The sequence below is a fragment of the Protopterus annectens genome, chromosome 4.part1 (genome assembly GCF_019279795.1).
Source record: "Protopterus annectens isolate FY-2018-M chromosome 4.part1, PAN1.0, whole genome shotgun sequence".
Lineage (NCBI taxonomy): Eukaryota > Metazoa > Chordata > Ceratodontiformes > Protopteridae > Protopterus > Protopterus annectens.
The window spans coordinates 363,598,098-363,614,501 of NC_056734.1; the positions used below are offsets into that span (position 1 = coordinate 363,598,098).

The 16,404-nt window shown below is 41.5% G+C and overlaps 1 protein-coding gene across 1 annotated transcript in view; it reads left to right on the plus strand.

Moving 5' to 3' along the window:
- Positions 1-16,404, plus strand: part of CCDC39 (coiled-coil domain containing 39) — a 1,972,012-nt gene that overhangs the window by 13,360 nt on the left and 1,942,248 nt on the right. The gene's annotated exons all lie outside the window — the stretch shown is intronic.

The following is a 16,404-nucleotide window of genomic DNA, read 5'->3' on the forward strand; positions in this document are numbered from 1 at the left end:
TCAAAGTTCGCACAGTCTTACCCCTCAAAAGTTGTGATGGTTACTACATGGCCCATTTTAGCACCATACATTTGTAATGGAAAATCATTAAAGAGAGAAGTTAGAAAGTAATGATACAAATTGCAGTTTTAAGTCCCTCAAAGGATCATTCACAATAAAGTTGGCAAATTTTGATGCTGTCAGTTGTATAACTTTCCAAGGCCAATATAACTCAAAGGTAAAATTGCCAGTTCAACACCACAAATCCAGGTATACTAAACAATCTAATTCAGCTGTGCACCATGAGCACCAGAAGCAAAGCTTATGTATCCCTGAATTCAAAAGCTAGAAAACAAGGCTATAACACAGTTATCATCACTTACACAGGGTGTTGTGTTGGAGTGGGCAAGAGGCCTAGGCTGACACAAAAGGTTGATGAGTTTGTGTGTTAGTAAGAAAGAAAAGTGGGCAGACCTCTGGATGAACCAACAAAAGGGCCAGTGAGACAGAAATTAGTTTTAAGTGCTGCAAGGCTGAACCATCTAACGTGTGTGTGTGTGTGTGTGTGTGTGTGTGTGTGTGTGTGTGTGTGTGTGTGTGTAGGGGTCCTCCAGTTGAAATTGGTGTGTGTGTGTCTGAATGAACACAGCCAAGCTCAAGTGCTGGCTCTACATCTTGGTATGTCGGCCAGGTGTGAGCCATGCATTGTAGAGGTGGCGGTTCATTATTGTTGTTCCAGATCATGAGAACTAGCTTTGCAAGGAGTTACACTGGCATGTCCATGCCCATGGCCAGATACACTGCTGCTACCTGAATGTGACCGATGTCTGCTAGACGAGCTCCCTTCACCAGGACACCATGGGCCACGATCCCATGGCTTGCCACATCTGGGTGTGAACAGCACACTCACTGATGGTGCGGTGGAAGTACTGCCCCTATGGGAGTGTGATTGAGCATGGCCATGTTGGCTGACAGCAGATGATGTGGCTGACATATGCCCACAAGGATGCCATTGCCCTCCCAGCAGACTTTCCATCACAGACAATGCATGTTCCACGACAGACAGCCGTCATTCCAGCATTCACCCAATCCATTGAATCGTCAACAATGGCTGTTGTCCCTACATGGTGGAAGGGAACTGTTTCAGGATAAATAAAATGGAGATCAAGTTAAATAAAAAAATGTTTGTGATACAGAGAGGGTGGTATACTGCACACTTTGATCAAATTGCCCATATTTCTACATACATTTTTAAATTGTCGTTCAGTTTTTCCTATGAACATATTAGGGATATTAAAATAAATAAAGCTACGAATGCTTTAGCTAAACACTGTATGGAAAGACCTGGCCATTCTTTTAAATTTACTATATTGGATGTTCTTGAGTTAGATGAAAGAGGAGGTCTATGGTCATTGTTATTGGAAAGGAAAGAATTATTATGGCAACTACATTTGGATGCATCACAATGGCCAGGTTTAAATTAACTTTTATCCATCTCTTGTCTTTTAAAACTAAAAGCATTAGGGAGATAATGTTGTGTGCCTCTTATCATTTGAATATGTTTTATGTAATTACATATATATATATTAATATAACTGTAGTTATTTACTTATTCATATTTTTAGAGTGTATGCTGTTAGTGAGGAGGTTTTATTAGTATTTATGTATTTGGGGTGTTTAGGAAAAGGGAAAATGTCTGTTTAAAATAATTTATGAGATTAATTGGTTGTCCTAGTTTGGTACCATATGATTGGTTGAGTGGAGGGGGTGTGTTGACCTTTTGAAATGTTTAAATAATTGTATTATGCACTTGCATTTGTTTGAAGAAGTCTCTGAATGAATAGAGATGAAAATACTTATGTGATTGATTTTTCATTAAATGCTTGTATTTTATTCTTGGTTTAAGTTGTCTTGCTTAGTGCACCTGCTATCTGCCGGAACCCCTGTCTGTTTTAACACAGTGGAGGCAGTCACACATGTTAGCTTGTGCCACATCTATAACCCTGAGCATTTGTCTGGAGCACCTATGGGAACTTGCCTGTGCCTCCATGATGACTGTAAACATACGTTGAGTGGCATGGGAAGAGACACCTGCACCAGGTGGAGGAGCGACAGCAGGCCCCCTCCGAGTACCCCTAATCAACCCTCCTGCATGTCACCTCGCCCACACTTTGGCTACAGCCAGACTCAACAGGTACTGAAGCCGCAGTAACCACACTTCCCAGATCAATGGCCTCACCCTCTACCTGTCCAATATTTGTGGGGTCACTGGAATGGGTATGCATAGGCCTATTGCTTGTGTCTGATGGAATTTTAGGGGATGGCTGTATGTCAACCTCAGTGTCAGTCAACCTCTGCACCCCCTGACTATGCATCAGTTTGGCCACCATCATCATCAGAGTCTGCTGATATACTGACATCAGGTAGCAGAGGTCCCCCACTTTCACTGTCATGATCACCTGTGATAAAATGCAACAAATACAGGAAAAATGTACACTACTCTAATCCAATATATGCTAACAAATTAATAGTGGTTCCACTATTATGGACTACAGCAATGCACACAACAGGCCTGACATCAACAACACACATTAAAATATTTCTTTAAATTGCTTAGCAGTACTGACATAAATATGTTTGTCTTACCATCTGCAGATGAGAGCCTCCTCTGCAATCCAGATGGTCCTGGAAGAAGTTAAGCAAGAGCTAAGGGCAACATCTTCGCAATTAAATGTAACACTAGGGGTAATAATTTTACTCCTTTGTATGTCCATTAACTGTACTTTCAACAACAACATGATTATCAACTCCATCCTAAGCTAATAACTCTAGCAATCTTCAATCCCCCACCCGAAAAAATACAGGTGACACAGAAATAACATATTGATTTCGACTGTTTTACTATACAATAGTTTCCTCCTCATGGGACATGCTTGCTGTCTCTCAAACTGTTGCTCCGACATCCAGGACATGCTTTACTGCACTCCCCTGTGAGCTATCTGGATCCCTGATATTGCCCAGGAACGCTTCATTGGGTGTTAGTGGTGGTTCCCTAACAGGCCCTCCCCTGGTACCCATTTGGTTATAGCCCACTGCAGCTGCTCTCCTCTGTGCAGATGTGATCATGGCAGTGACCCTGTGGCACACCTCCTCATATGTCCTGCCATAGTCATCCACAGCATTAAGATCAGCAACCATTTGTTGCCAAATTTGCATCCTACTTGCCATATCTCCCAATCCCCTTTCAGCGGAAAAGCATCATGTTGCCTAAAGACATCCACTATCACCTGGATGTCAGCATCAGTGAAGGGAAGTCTCCGAGGATTGACATGCCTTGGCGGCATACTCCAAGATATCCTAAAAGACAACAGCAGGATGATACTTGTAAGTATCACATAAGTACAGAATAATTGTTTTCAGATAAAACAGAAATGTTAGCCACTTGTATCACCCACAGGAGAAACATACAGCAGTCTACAGATGTGAAATACGAACAGCAGACAGGATGCAAAACAAGGTGAGTAACAAGAGAAATGTATCATTATTTGTGCCATAACAACTCACCTTTGCTCCCCCCAAAAAAAGAACAGAAAACTGACACATTCTGCTAACAAGTCATCTTTGAAATGCTAAAAGTAATATCAAAGGAACTGTCCCTGAAACACTTGTACATATTTATCACACAGCATTCCATTTTCATGTATTGGCAATCATGTATACCTCTGAAATGGCTTGGCAAACATGCCCATGCCATCTGTACACTTCTGACTAATGCATACAGATAAAAGTTTAAAAGCCATTGCTTCAGATTTTTCTTCCAACATATGCAGTATGCAGCTGACAAAATGGAAGCATACCTTCTGAAGTTCAGTACTCCTTTGTACAGATATTTCCTGAAGAAATAGCATACATGCAGCCTTCCCAGCATACTCTTTTGTACATATATATCCTGAAGAAATAGGATATATGCAGCCTTCCCAGCATAAACAAGTCTCCTCACCATCACCATCAGTTTGAATAGCTACACGGTTGCCTTTTTATATGGTGTAAATTCAGGGCTGTTAGCACAGTGAAGATGCAAATGAGGTGTGAACTCATTAGAATTGCTGAATCCCAAATACTTGGATCAGTGTGGGAGATGTAAACATAGTACAGGCACTCCCTCAGTATTTGGTTTTAATAGATTGTAACTGTGACTGATGAGTGGTTGGGAAAAGGAAAACTCAACAGCACTGCAGGCTGCCTTACTTCCACTGGGTGTGTCAGGTTAGATTTACAAAGTGTTAGATGTAAGGTTGGAAATGTAAGTAAGCAGCACACAAGTCACAGATTATGTTCCTTAACATCCACCTGCCCTTCATTTATTGGCAACTGCATATATTATTTCCACTTAATACCCTCACGCATTTTACGTTCAGTTATATAGAATGGCTTACACACTTCCTGTCTCAGATTACTGCTCAAATAAATGAAGCGTGACCAACAAACACAGAAGTGTAAGACACCGCTGTATGTTTGCAAACAATAATCATGAAAATTTGTGTGATCACGTGGTGCACTACATCCAAAACTAATAACTGTACAAATAACACTTGTATGGTTTGATATCATTGTAGATTCTGTTGCAGTTGGTTGTGTGCCGATTGAGTTCATTTCTTTACTGCAGAGCTGTTTGTGTTGCAAAGAGCGATAAGGAAATCATTCTGTGTTCTGATGGTGCACTGGAGTAAGAGTTCAAATCCAGACATATGTAGAAATATCTCGTGTACTAACATTCTCTAGTGTGTATGTCATTGATTGCTTTTCCTCATTTCAACTAGTTTTCCCTTTTTTCTTTTTTGGGGGGGCAGTGTTTGCACGATGTGCAGCTTAGCACAAACATGGGAAACAGAAAAAAATAAATCTCAAGATTGGCTGTGCTTATTGCATTTGCACAAAAGGCGGCAGTGTGCAAACTGAAAACTGGACCATGCAGGAAGCAAACAGGACCCAGACAGCCAAAAATAGAAACCAGGTGCATTTAGTTAATACTACTGGGCATCGCTCAAACCCGTTAAGTGGCGTTGCACATCGGTTAACAGCGAGACCTTAAGAATGATTAGTAAAATATAATTTCACGAAACTAGTTCTGTGACAGCAGATGTAAGTGTAGGGCTGGAGTACAGATGGCCTTGGGTTCTAGTACAGGTTGTGCAACCTTTGTTTTACTGTTGTGACATTGCAGTTTATAGCAATGAACTGCAACATGGACAGCCTTCTTGTGGCAACAGGTGCAAGTATAGAGCTGACATACACATGGTTCTGGTTTCGAATACAGGATATTCGGGTTCCTATCACGTCATCGAACTTTTACAAGTTCGAACCACATATGGTCAAGACCATATGTTCACATTTGTAAATGTTTAAGCCTATGAATGGAAATCTCCATAGGCGGAGGTTTCCATTCATTTCAATGTGGTGCGATCTTGGAGTTGGTGTATTTAAGTAGCAGGGGGTGTGGGGGGAACTTATAACAGTCTATTTTGTTGTCCGTTATGTTTTTTTTTTTTTTTTTAGGTAGTCGAAGTTATGTAACTTCAAGCATAATGGTTCGTACATTAGGTGTTTGAAGTTACGTAACTTCGACTATGTGATATAGACCCGGATATTCCATACACATTTACTGTTGTTCACCTTCCCATTATAATCACTCTCACTTAAAACAGTTGACATAGTGGAGCTGATATTAATTATAAGTATGAGGACTGAGACACTAGTATTTACCAGTTATTTATTTATATGTGTATTATCACATTTATTATCAGATGTATGACTATGGGTATACTGTGTACTATATTCTTGTAAGTATAATTCTGCTATCTGGACTGACATGGCCTTTACATTTGCCTGACATGCATACACAACTGCCTGTGCATCCAATAACCTTGAAATTGCAACTGCAGTTATGTAATGTCTCACTGCTTGGCCCTTTTGCACTCTGCTTACCATCGCACAAAAGTCCTGCTCTGGGTTGGACACTGCTGAGCACCATATTTGCATGATGGTAAGCAGAGTGCAATATTTTCAAACAGTGTGCACACTCCCAGTAAAAGCAATAACTAGAGTTGGTGGGAAAACAACAGTCTCCATTGCTCTAGTTCCATGGCAGACATGACTGCTGTTTGTGGGAAGGTGTCAGGTTTAGAGCACAGAGGTGTGGGGTGTCCAGGAGTCCAAGATTTTTATTGGACTCCTAGTTAAGAACCATAGCCAAAGGCTTCTGTGGGGGGGGCTATTCTGGCTCCCAGTATAAGCCTGAGGCTTGGGATAGTTTAGCCTGGGCTGTATCCAGTGTCAATGGTATCCCACTCACTGGTAACCAATGTAGGCATCATTTCAGTGACTCATGGAGGAGGAGGAAGAGGAATGCCCTTGACCATTGGATCGAGGAATTTAGGACTGCAGACATCCCACACCTGTGTAAGTATCAACTACAAAGAGTATTGTAAGACTTAAAAGCTGAATATAGGCAAGACTGGCACTTATAATGGTCTTCTATTGTGCTCTATTTTTACCACAGCTGCCAGTGATCGGCACTGCAATATCCAAACCCATGGGGCTAGATTGGCGAGTATGAGGGAAGCATGTGGTATGTATGCAGCAGAAGAGTAGTGTTACTGTAGCATTAAAAGTTAAAGATAGCTTTTTTGGTATTTTTTAGAGTTGTATCAAATAGAGCATACACATCTCAACTGTAAAAGCAAGTATGCATACATTATTCTGTAGCACAAACTAAGAGTACAATATTAGACTTTAGTCAGAGGCTGCAGGTTCAAATACCACACTTCCCAAATATACAATACTGTGCATTCTTCAATATTTAAATTAAAACCTCTATACCAGTGGCACAAATGTCCTGCTGCAAACCGTAATCTGTACAAGTGGAACACGCACATGTGCAATATATGCACATGTCAACGATTACTTCCTGGAATCTATAGTATAGTGTTCAGCTGTTAGGAGGTGGTAGTCTTAAATGTAACAGTTAAGATAATACAGTCAAATAATTTTATTAATGCATTGTATGAAGATACTAGTCTTATCTCTTTTTTCGCTCACCCCAACCCTTATCTCTCTTTATTTTATTTTTTTATTTTATTTCATATTATTTATAAAAACAATATTTTTGTCATTTTTTTTAATTTATCTAATTTTCTGTTATGAATATTTTTTTTTTATTTTATTATAAAATTAATTTTTGTTTACTTTTTTTATTTTCTTTTTATACTTTTATGTGCCATCAAAATGTGTCCATGTCATCCACATGTACCACATCACTAAATGCTCCACAACACAGTGGGGTAGACCTTCCCCACAGGATTTGCCTGTCTCCCCCTCCACCAGCTCCAGCACTGATGCCCAGCACATCTGGGAGGCAGCCTGGCAGCACAGCCTGTTCTGCCCCTGCACTACCTGCCCCCTCAGGTGATCCACTGGTACTTTCCGGGAGCAGTGGCAGAGGTGACAATTTTATCACCTGTAATGAGATGCCAGAGATGGTGCATAGTGTTGTGTGCCATACTGTTGGTGCACACTTATGATGGCTAGAGATGCTACTCTCCTTAATATTTGCAGTACTAGGAGGAGGATGAGACATCAACAACTCCAGCCAATGGCAGAGTGAGGTGACAGTGATAACAGTCCAGTGGGTAAGGACTCTATTATCACTGTCACCCAGCTTGACAACCATGGGTTCGCGATGTCCCACCCTCACCCCAATCATGGTGTCCCCTAACCTTTTGTGCCCATCACAGTTCCTGTTTCTCATCTTGTCTTGTCTGTCTGCAATTGCTTCCTCAGCTGCCCAACTTACCTGATTCAGTCTTACATCCCTTCCCCACCATTCCTCCCTCTCTCTGTCTCTCTCAAAAAATAATAAATGGGCACCTGTCCCACAAAAAAAATGTCCCATACATAGCTCTCCATTTCGTACCTGGGCTTTCTTGACACACTTGATTTGGTCCAATTGGCTATACAACATGATTGTGTTGTGGTCACCCCCCCCTCTCTCTGGAGGTGACAATCCAAATTCAGTTTATATTATGCACATATGTTCACTTTACACTCTTAAAGAAATGGATAAGAAATGGATAGCTATGATTCTTTCCTACCTGTCCTGTACATTTCTGAAGTGCTTTCCATTTGTTATTCCTCCTGCTTGCTCCACATTTAACCACTGTTCTATCTACCCCATTTCACTTCTGTAATCCATTTTTGGTGAAGGTGCACATCACACACCAACAAGCAGCAACAGTGAGTGGTGGCTATGGTGCTTAATACTGCTGTGCTATGCCAACACACAGCAACACATCAAGTAAAAACTCATGTCATTGCATTATCACTCTGTAATGAAAATTATGTAAAATTATTAGATACACCTGTATTCAAACCCAGTACCATCTGTCCCCAAAATGGAATGTATCAATTCATTAACACATGCTGCCACAGAGTCAGTTAAGCAGCAAGTATATTTCATAGACTTAATGCTGTCAGACTTTAACAATGTGGCTTGTGTTTGTGCACTGCTTAGCTACATGCAGCCACGTGCATCTTGCATGCTTATGCACTTTGCTGTCGCGCAAACCTGCTGCTCACCACACTATGGAAATGTATATATTATGCTGTATTACTGCTGTTTACTGTCCATTTCCTCTGTATGACATGAAATTATGTGTGTAAACATTACAAACTGAGGGCCCTTTCTAACAATATGTCACATATTTACAATGTATCCATGTGCTGGCACCCCCAAGCACTGCATCCCTGGGGTCTCAGTACTTTTTCCACACATATATCAACTGCACTAAAAAATGTAATATCAAATGCTGTGTGCTATATGATAACATTCAGAACTACAACTACTGACCCATATCCCTAAAAATTTTTATCTGCAATGCTAGTAAAGGATTTAGCATGGACTATATCCACAAGGACATAGGTGACCTTCAACACACTTGACCCTACCCATTTTGTTTTTGTGTAGGGTAGTTCTTGCTTACTGACTCTTGTGGACTTCTTGGACACTGACCCCAGAGACCTGAATGAGGGATAACAGGGCATACTGCCTATGTTGAGTTATCCAAAGCCTTTGACACTATCCCCCATTCATGTGTCATAGTGAAGATCTCCTGTGTGTGAATTAAGCCATACAGTAGTAGAGGGATAGGCAACAGGCTCACTGACATAACACACACTCTCAAGGTTGGGGGTCTGCACCTCCACCACTAGCCACTTACCATTAGAATACCATACCAAGGATCTGTGCTAGGCCCTCAACTGTTTGCACACTTCTTCTTTGAAGTGCAGGCAATGGTAGATGGCCTGTAGTTTACCAAGACTGAGGATGAGTGGTAACTGGATGCATTAATATAGAGTCCCCCAATGATGGTAACATATTACAGAAGATGCTGACACACACGAATGATTGGTGCCAAACTCTTGGACTGAATCTTAAAACATACAGTGCCTCATTGGCCCCTTTGGCAATGAAATACCCCTGCTAATTATGATATATATAGCAACCCCCTTAAGCTCAAACACAGTGTTGTGAGATTTGGGCACACATGTTGATAGCAGTCTACACTTTCTTCACTATGTGCCCAGAGTGGTGGCACACACATTCTGCGTTGTGCACATTATACATATGGACATCACATCCAAGACCAGGGTGGTCATACCTCTGCTGTACTCTACCGTTATTAGAGCAATAATTGAGTACAATGCTTTCATTTGCCTTTACCTCACCAGACACCTGCAGCAATTGGAGGAAATACAGGTATGTGCTTGGGAGACATGACATACATGAAAAGACCGATATACCTGTCACTGTACTTGGTATCATGCAGGCTGCTGAGAGGTGACGTATGCCAGCCCTATGGAGCAGTCTCAGACCCTACCCTTCTGGAAATGATGGACATCTGCAAATCAAATGGAACAAGAATAATTTGCCCCAGGGTTCTCAACCTAGCCTGTGACATGAACAGAAAATGCTGGGGAGACAGATATATCCCACAATGATTCACACTTCTGCAATAGGTTGCCACTGCATGTGAAGCAGTGCTCCTCGGTGACCCCTGCTCAAGCACAGTCTTGACTATTGGTTGGGTGATTGTAAAGTTGCAAATTCACCTATGGGACAGCACCTATGTTGCTCATAGGCAGGGTCACTTAATCGCTCTGCTAAAAATGACTATCCAACTATGCTCAATAAGCATCCTTGTGTTTTTGCACAGCTAGGCTTCTAAACACCCTAGAGGTATTAGGCTAGTAGCCTCCTATGAACCTGTGAAGCTGTGAGCCTATGTAGGCCTCCCAACCTCTTGTCTCCCACATTTCCTGCTGATATCATCAACTGTATGTTGACCTGCACTATTGTATAAGTCAGACTTGTGGCATGGAGATTGCGTAAAATACTGTGTTCTGTAGTCTCTGTACTTAGGCAGGGGATCTGTTCTCGCTGCAGTTAACCTGGTGTGTGTGTGTCTAGACAGAAGACCAGAAGTGTGTATCCAAAAGTTACTGGTCCAATACTATTGAATGACAGTATTTTGATTCTTGCAGATGCCTACACATCCATTTCATGCAGCTCACCCAACATCTTTTCTCCCACATGGCCTGGTGATGTGATCTACTATAAGCTGACCTGCAATCTTGTATAAATCAAATTTGTGTTGTGCACTTGCATAAAGTACTGTGCTCTGTTGTATATGTACTTAGGTAGGGGTTGTCTTCTCACTGCAGTCAACTTGGTGTGCATGCGTGTATGTTTATGTCTAGACAGAAGAGCAGCCATGTGTATCCTACAGTTACTGCTCTAATGCCATGGTTTGCTAGTATTTTGATACTTGCACATGTCTACACATCCATTTCATGCAGGCCTCCCAACCTCTTGGCTCCCACATGGCCTGTTAAAGTCATCTACTCTAAGTTGACTTGTACTCGTGTATAAATCAGACTTGTGCTGTGGTGCATGCATAAAGTACTTATTTCTGTAGTCTGTGTACTTGGGTAGGGGTTCTGTTCTCACTGCAGTCAACTGTGTGTGTGAGCTCACACTTGACGTTATAGAGAGCATTTTACACCAGCATGTGAGGCACTGTTATTGCTGTATTCTTTTCAACAGATACTGCTGGTGTCATCAGCTATATCAGATTTTTGTATATGCAGTACTCCCACAAGGGCAGGGTCAGACACTGTCCTGGAGGTCAGGCAGGTGTCTCCTCATCATATGCTGGACAGATTACAGTGACATGGCTTTAACTCTATCCACATACATCATGGCATGGTTTGTAGGCCGTGTGTTATCTTGCTGAGAAATCCCTGTGGTCTCTGCAGCTGCTGCATGTGTCAGGTGAGGTACAGACAGCAGCGAGCATTATACTCTTCACTGTACTGATGTGGTTTGATTACAGTGCTGTCATACAGTCCTAAGATTTGCATAAGATGGTGTGACATATGATGTGCACAACACAGGCTTTCAATACCAATGTGGACACTTGGTGTTCGAAGGTCAGACAACTATCTGTATGTGTTCCCAATGCTGGCATCACTGGATGTCAGCATAGCAGAACTCATTCCAGTGCTGTGATTAACATGGAATTCAACTTTTCAGATGGACAACATAAAAAAGACACATTTCTGCATTTAGTTGTAGAACATGTGCCTTTGTCCACATTCATTTCTCTGTGTTAGCTCCTGCTGTATTATGTTGTCATCATTGGTGGACTCAAATGATTGAAGCCAATATGCAAGAATCAGCAAACTTGTTAAGGCAATGGCCATATACTTTTGCCTGAACTGTTGAGAAATAGAGTCCAAACAGTGAACGACCAAGCACAGATCCCTGGGAATGTGCCAATGAAGACCACTCTACTGGTACAGGTTGATTCACCAGCTTTCACAGTATGTGTTCTGTCGGTGACCTAGTTGGCTATCCATCTACTGATGTAAGGTTTAATCCCCAGCTGGGAGGGTTTGTCAATGATACCTGCATGAGGGATTGTATTAAAACCCAAGGCCAGATCATGATAGGCAGTATGCACTGCCTTCCTTCCTTCAGGTCTATCATATGGAAGCACTGGCCTGTGACGGCATCACAGATTGCCAGTGGCATGACTAAGCACATACACCTTCCTGATATAGTGGAATACACACTTCAACACACTGTCCACATGGGCTATATTCCCATACAAGGGTGTTCATCAACATGCATCCATCTGAGTAGAGTGGATAGCACCTGGTGCATGCATGTATACAGACATCCTGACACTCCTCGACTGTGAGGTGGACCCAACATGTGATCATGGACCTCTTCTACATGTACACTAGTCATATTCTGGCTGTGTGCAACAGACCTGTATGACGTGTTAATGCTATATAATGTCAGTTACATATAAATGTCCTCAAATAGGTCATCGAGGGCATGCATGATGACAACAGTATCATCTTGTGAAACTTGACTAGGTCAAGGCATTTGATACAAATCCACACTGAGGTATTCATTCAGCAATTTCATATGTGGCCATAAACAGCTATATCACCAAATGGGTAGACCAGTGTATCATGTAAGTGGCATCTCACTATGTTGAAATGTGTGACATGGTCTATAGCACAGGTCCAGTGATCAGGTCCATACATCAGGGCTGTCTACTAGGCTCTTTCCTGTCCATTAATTAAAGGATGGACATCATAGCTGACATACACATGCTGTGTTCACATAACTGCCTGAAGGACTACAGAATGTGGGCAGTCATTGACTCCAACTGTGACATTAGTGTAATACAGACAGTAGCAACACATAACAAACACTGCTGCCAGAGGCATGACAACATCTGCATTGACACATGAGGGATTTGTTAATTCAGGAAACAAATACACCACTAAACTATAATGTGGGCATCACACAGTATAATCAGACCAATAGGTATGTGACCCATGTGCTGGGATAGATGGTAAGTGGTACATCCACCAGCATTTGGCCACAGTGCTGACTACTCTCTTGAATGTAACTCAAGTACTGGGTATGTGAAGGACATCCACATCAAAGGCCATAATACCTTCATGGTTCCCAGCCTTCATAACACCAATAACTGTGTACAATGCACCTTCTTCATGTACTTCCCAATACGTCTTCCAGTGATGTGTAACTGAAGTATGCCACCTTTGTCACAGTAAGTTGTTACACAACATATTGGCATTCCCAGGTCTGCTTTCTGTGGAAAATACATGATTGTCTGATGGTGCGGAACACCAGTCAAGTTGTTACACCATTTGCATGTGTGCTAGCTATTCTGCTGATGCCCAGACTACATACATAAGTCTTTGACAACATTAATGGCATGTATATTATTCATGACAGTGTGGATTGTGCTGTGCGTGTGTGTGTGTGTGTGTGTGTGTGTGTGTGTGTGTGTGTGTGTGTGTGTGTGTGTGTGTGTGTATGTATGTATATGTGTATATGTGTGTGTATATATATATATATATATATATATATATATATATATATATATATATATATATATATATATATATATATATATATATATATATATATACATACACCATGTACACAAGGGCAGCTAGCATGTATTGCCCATACTGTCGCATGCAGGTATAGCATTGTCACTCCTAACACCTCCAGCAGATGTTACATTGCCAGGACAGTGTGTTTGGTTCATAGAGTGTGGCTGTATCATAATAGTTGTTCAAGTGTGTATGTATGCAGGCTCATCTCTTATCACTGTAAGTCACATATGTTATGTCAGAGGCATGGGATTACTGGTGTTACTATTCTGATATTGTCCATGATTGTGGCTGGTTCTTTTAATGCTTTCCATGAGCCTTTACCTGTACCCACCTTGCTGGAGACCTCTGCTGAGAGTAGTCATATTCAGGCATATCAGTTTGCACAGCTTCACAATATGCACCCTACCCCAATTCTATACAAGATCCCTGATAGATGTCCTATGCATTATTCATGTAAGGATACTTGTTTCACACATACATCCTCCCCATTGTTATGTTACCTTGTGTGCCAGTCACATAAAACACATTTTCACTGTACAGTCCCTACTCTATCATGTGACTGCTGTTGCTTCTACAACCATTTTCTATTGATATGTCCTCCTCTGGTGTACAATGGGTAATTTTACTTGTCCTCTTTCCCTGTGTTCATTCCTACAATTGGTGTGTGTGTGTGTCCCTATTCAATATACACACTTTACCTGAGTGTTCATTTTACATGGCAGTACATGTCGCATTACTGACCATTTACCCTGCTTCACTACACAATGCCAGGAATGGGATAGCACAATACTCTGCACTATTGGTACACTGTCCTGTGTTGTATTTGAACCATATACTTTGCATTCATTCCCAGGGTGTCAGATGTGCTCATTATCAAATTTGTGGCTTTCTGCCATATCACTGGGATGACCTCAGAACTGATGTGAGTTAATATTACATACATTTGAGTTCATGCCTCGCAGCTGTCCTGAATTGTGCAGAATATCCAGTTTTTGTCTCATATTTTTGACCTTTTTCCTCCTAACATTTTGGTTGAAGTTAGAAACAGATGACAGACATTTGAGTTTCAAACAACTTCATGCTCTTCAGAAAGTGCGGGATACTGTATATCTTATTATTCTGTTAACTTTATAAGTTTGGAAGAGCAATATTATCAATCTGTCCCTATTTTTGGGCCTTTGTTCCCCCATTATTTGTGGCTTTGTCCAGATTTCCTGCTCTAAGAAGTTGAGAGTGTTTCATTCTAACATTTCTGTGTGACATCTATGTCAGATATGTCCCTATTTCTAGTTATTTGTCCCCTCATTATGCTGGCCTTTGTGGAGATGTGTTGCACTAACAGATTGAGAGCTATTTGTGAAGCCTTGGTGATCGTCATGACATTCCGTGCAAATCCATAGTTGCTCTGCTTTACACAGAATTGATATTTTCATTCCTTTACATGGTTTCCTGGTGAGCAACACTGCTACGAGCCATGAAACCTAGCTTAGATGTGCCACATATAATTTAATACGGATTGTGTGCTACTGCTCGTCACACAAACATGTAAACTCTGTATAGGCTGTGCATGAAGCCTACACAGAGTTTACTGAATTCTGGGAAATATCTAAAACTGTAATTCTTAATTGCAATTTTAAGTTGTTTATTGCATGTGCTGCCTTGATATCTGTGCTTCTTAGTCCACTATTACAGCTTTAGTTGTTACTGGTTTTCCTACACTTTTCATTCTGGTTTATTAGTTGCAACTATGTTTGTTTATCTTTTTTAGTACCAAGACAATGTTTTAACATTAATAAATCTTTGGGCTGGCTGCTCTGGTGATGGTGAGGGATAAAACCCTAACTACAGCCCTGCTGACATGGGTTCATTTAGGAGCTCAAGTGACTGATAGTGACAGGGAAAGGATGGGCATGACCAGCCAAGGTGGGAAGGCACTTGTTGATATGCTTCCAAAGGGAGCATGGGGGGCAGAGAAAGGGAGTGAGGAGGTCATAAAAAAAAAAAAGAATGGAACAAGGAGAACCAAGGTCCCAGTGTCCATGACTGCCCCCCAGCAAAAACAGAGTAAGTCCTGGGGTTGGAAAGTAGCTGGGAGACTTGGAGTGGACATTGGGTACTGGGGGCTGGGCTGGTAAAAAGGAGGTCTGAGGGGACCAAAAATGTCTTTGGTCTACTGTCTTGTGGCACGAGAGGTTAACAAGGTTCCTTCTGAGCTGAGATTCACTTTTTCATATCCCAAACAGTATTGTGATTGGCTGAGGGCTAGGATTTTTGTTTTGAGACATTCAATGTCTGCATAAAGTTGTCACATTTGCACAACTCTACTTATTGCACTGTGGTGGTTAGCAGTGCCCTCAGCAGATGCTGAGACCTAGAATTTAAATTTTCCCTATAAAACTATTCCTGAAAATTCCTCGGTATTTAGTTGCTCAGAGAACAAATAGTTTTTTACACTGATGAGCACCCGCCCACTCAGTCTTGGTCTTAGGCAGTCTTGGTAGGGATCATCACTTCTAGAACAAACAAGCTAGCCAGCTGCAAACCTCTCCAGCACCATCCTGTTGTAGAATACAAGGATCCATAGCTATGGACATGCACTTCCCTGCTATCTCTGCAGCTAGCCTAGTGGATATTTGCATCCTGAGGCAATGCCGCAATTGCCTCATGTATACCGACAACCACTTAATTCTCCAACAAATGGATATGGTATTTGAGAGATGTAGCTTTACAATGTTAATAGAGACAAGGCTGTCGCATACAAGCACATATAATACCAAACAGTTTGTCAGTAATATACCTGCCTCACATAGTAAGGACCAGACATATAGATCCACATATGCTGAGGCTCTTAATTATCATCTG